This window comes from Cynara cardunculus (assembly GCF_001531365.2).
Source record: "Cynara cardunculus var. scolymus isolate 2C chromosome LG 14, CcrdV1, whole genome shotgun sequence".
In the NCBI taxonomy this organism is placed as follows: Eukaryota; Viridiplantae; Streptophyta; class Magnoliopsida; order Asterales; family Asteraceae; genus Cynara; species Cynara cardunculus.
Genome location: NC_037541.1, coordinates 9,476,761 through 9,480,856, shown reverse-complemented (window position 1 = coordinate 9,480,856; position 4,096 = coordinate 9,476,761).

Below are 4,096 nucleotides of genomic sequence, written 5' to 3'. Positions count from 1 at the left end.
AGGAGAAAATTTTTAGCTAAGAATCTTACTCTAAGAAGGTGCCACATTACTTTGTGTTGGTTTTCCTTTTAGATACATAATTGGTTTTCATAAATGACCACAATACAGAGAATGAGATAAATATACAAATTGAGAAACTTTATACATATAAAAGATGGAGAAGGAAATTCATAATAAAAAAAAGCTCCACATAGGTCATACTTGATCATATTCTGATTGTTGTCGATAAACAAAAAATAAAACTTGAGTAGCTACAACAATATTAGCAAATTAAGAGGTGATGGAACGCAAGATTAGAAAGGAGATGCTGAGACGCAAGAAGCTTGGAGAAGATGTACCTGATTATATTAACTTCAGCGACTTAGTTTAGACGTTCTTTCTATCTTGTAATCTTTATTTTCCTTTCTTTATTTTCAGTGTATAACCTGTATGTAATAGGTCTACCAATACTGATGAAAGACTTGTAATCTTCTCCATTGTTTAATATTCAATAAAATCACCAGTTCACTGAAAAAGATCCCTAAAAAGAGTAATAGGGAAAAGTATTTATGAGTTCCAGTACTCTTACATTCACTGACAACTTTCTAGTAAGTGAATATGCTTTCAGTTTTAGTTATCATTATTATGTCAGTTTATCCTTGAACTTGTAATCCTTTACAAACTTTAAGTAAATTTTCATAAGTAAATTTTATCACTGAAAAGATCCAAAACAGTTAAAAGGGACAAGTATATTACTAGAACCTTTTCCTTACTGATGTAACTTAAGCAATTTTCTTTATGTTGCTTTTTTTTGGTTAACCTGGATATCCAACCCGCTATGTGAGCTGATTAATTTCAGGGGGACCACCTGCTTTGCAGATAGCCCGGAGTCACCGCATTTGAACCACCGTGGCCACAAGGGGATTTTTATTTTTCCTTGGATTTTAACCTGAGACCTCCTAGTACTTTTGACCTTTGGAGTCAACCTCAAACCAATCAGGCACCACCCTTGTGGTCAAATAGAGGGTTATTGTTGATCCGCACTCTCAATGATTTGATGATGATTATTTTATCTATCGAAGTGTATTATTTATGTTATTCAGTTTCAACGATCTTCACTGAGCCAGTTCACTGATCGCTGATCATGTATTATAATTCATTCAGAGACCAATACAATTCAAGAAGACAAAATTCACACCATAGATTCTTCAGTGATGTCGAAGACAGAATCTAAAGATTAGAGACGAGCAAATTCGTGATTTGAAGCGGTGTTTAGTGATAACAAGCTCGTCTACAAATGTGTGAAGTCTGTGCAAGATTCAACAAACACTGATGCTTTCAGCATCATTCCAGTGTTCAATGATCAAATGAATCTTGTCAAGCAAGATTGTTTTTGTCTTGTCCGTTACACACAAAAGACAAACCCATACCTTTCTAAATATAGTATAGTACAAAACCACTCTTTTGACTCTAAACGTGCTTACCTACTCTATGAAAGAGGATTGTTCATATACAACCAAAATGATTTTATATTGTAGCAAAGGACAAGCTTTCCTCTTAAAGCTTGTCACGTGCCATGTAGCTTCTGAATTGCTTTTAATGCAATGGGTATAAGTAGCTGAGTGGTTCTCCTCAGTTATCATCTTTCTCACTAAGAACTTATCTAAGAATTTATTTTTGTCTCTACTCTCTGTCTAAAGAGAAAGACCCACTTTAACAAGTGAAGAGCACTTTTTTTCTTACCTTATGTCGTGTAGAAAATCTTTTCTTATTGCTTTTTGTATTTTATGTGTATCTTAGATTGTTTAGATAAGTTCAGTATTCTATCTCTTCCGCAAACAATCTGTAAAATTTATATTGATCTTCTTTATCAATATATAATTTTTAAAAGTTCAATCACCCCCTTCTACAAACTGTTACCTCTAAACTCTTGTAGATCCGGCTGGAACCAACACCTTTCACTTATTTTCATAGGCCAAGAGTCACACTTCCTTTTATTAGACATCTATCAATTGCTAAAAAATTAGAATCATTAGGGCTTTTATTGGCTTTCTTTTTTTGAGGCTTAATGTATTCTTTCTTTAATTATTCAAACATTTCTGTAATGCACAAACAATGTATATGTTACGCATATTTGATCTTTTCTGCTTTGACTTGAATATTTTGTACTCTATGCAAAAATTTAAGCTTTTAGCTACTGCCTTATGTACTTTTGTCGTATACTAGTACATGTAGTACATACGCTCCCTCCCCCACACTTGAATATGTCAATGTTCTCATTCAGAATTCTTGAAAGCATATGGTCGTGGGTTCAAAGTAGTAGTGTATGGGCTGATGAATAAGAAAAAATGACCTAAGTCATGTTCCAAAATAGCAAAGTAGGATGTCTGTTTGCTTCCCAGGTGGGTGTGCTTGGTTCTAGCCTTAAGTGTTGGAATAGACCTTTAACAACAAAATTAATTGGATATGGTTTGTTAACAGTCAAACAATCTCATAAACTTCTAAAATAAAATTCAAAGTTCTTAGACTTAGTGTATATAAAACAGAAAAATAAGAAAATAAAAGGATATAAGGGTGAAAGAAATGGACCTACCCTACTCATTAGGAGTAGGTGGTGCTGTATCTTGGGAATGAATTCCTCAACTTCTCTGATAAGCTCGGTGGGTATGGCCCAATGCTGGAATACTCATCTCGATGTTCCAAGGCCCAATTAGCCTCCATTACTCCATCTCTTCTCATCTAGTAATGCCTCTGTAGAGCAGTGAGTTTTCTCATTTGTAGCATAGCCCTACCCTATTCTTTCAAACATGCCAACAACTTTTGTTCACTCTTCTCTACTTTGGTTTTAAGATCCTTCTTCAGCTTCTTCATTTTTTCCATCCAAATGGCATCCTTCTCCTTTCAAACAGGGCCTCTTGATGCTTCTCCATTTCTTTTACTACATACATGAATGAACTAGTGACAAGATTAGGCTATGTTGCTGGTGCTGGTGCATGCTCTATTCTTTGAACCTTCCTTGTTTTGGTGGAAGTGCCAGCAGTAGCAGTAAGGGTGGTTGATGTAGCAATCATAACTTATGCTACAGCAATGGCAGTTTTTTTTCATTGCCTTTTCTGCATTCTTCTTCACCCTCTTGATGGTCTGTACTTCAATCATAGCCTTTCCTCTCATAAACTAATCAATGGGAAAAAATCTTACTTTTGCCCTGGTCAACAATGCATGTATCAAGATGGGTGCTAAAGATCTCCCTTGCTTTTCTCTACACAAGACTTGATGCTCTTACAAATGACCTCCCCACACTGAATCTTTCTCCAGTAATAATGCAGTAGAGGATCACCATTCTCTCAAATGTCAGGGTAGAGTCATGGGTTGTTGGCTGGAGAATGTATCTAAGGAAATAGAACCATACGCTTACAATAGGGAGAAGATCCCTATTGTTTAAGGTTCTAAAAACCTTGTTCTCTTCCATGTCTTTCCATGTTGTGCAAGAGTCAACAAACAGCTTCCTGGCATCCTTATTAGTGTCATTGGTCACCAACTGATAGTATTCACAAGGGGTAGGTGGAATGATACCAAATATGTTGTCAATGATGGCAGGGGCATAACACATATCAGTGCCCCTTACCTTTGCAGATGTAGGAAAAAATTGTGGATCTAGCTCTTGTACTTGTGGATCATGTTCAAAAACTTCTTTAGTTTTACTTTTTGATCCCTCCGCAAAATTGAGGAATTGTCACTTTAGAGATAGTGACATTTTGGTATAGGAGAGGTAAATGGTTATTTGGGTCAATTTCTCAATTATCATTCATGTTCCTTAATCATGAATAAGATATATTGCATTAGACAAAAGATCGTGTGAGGAAAAGAGTTAAGATGATAAACGTGAGAATGGATTTGGATTCTTAATCACTTTTAATCTCAAACTCACTCATAAATCGTATTTGATACAGAGATTGATTTAGTGCATCTCATCCTAATATACATTTATAAATGGAGATATCTTCTTACATTTCTCAGCATAACTCTTCTTTTCATTAGGATCCAATTATATAAGATTAAAATTAATCAAAATGTTGTATAATTTAAAGGAAACTTTATCCTAACAACAACAAAAAGA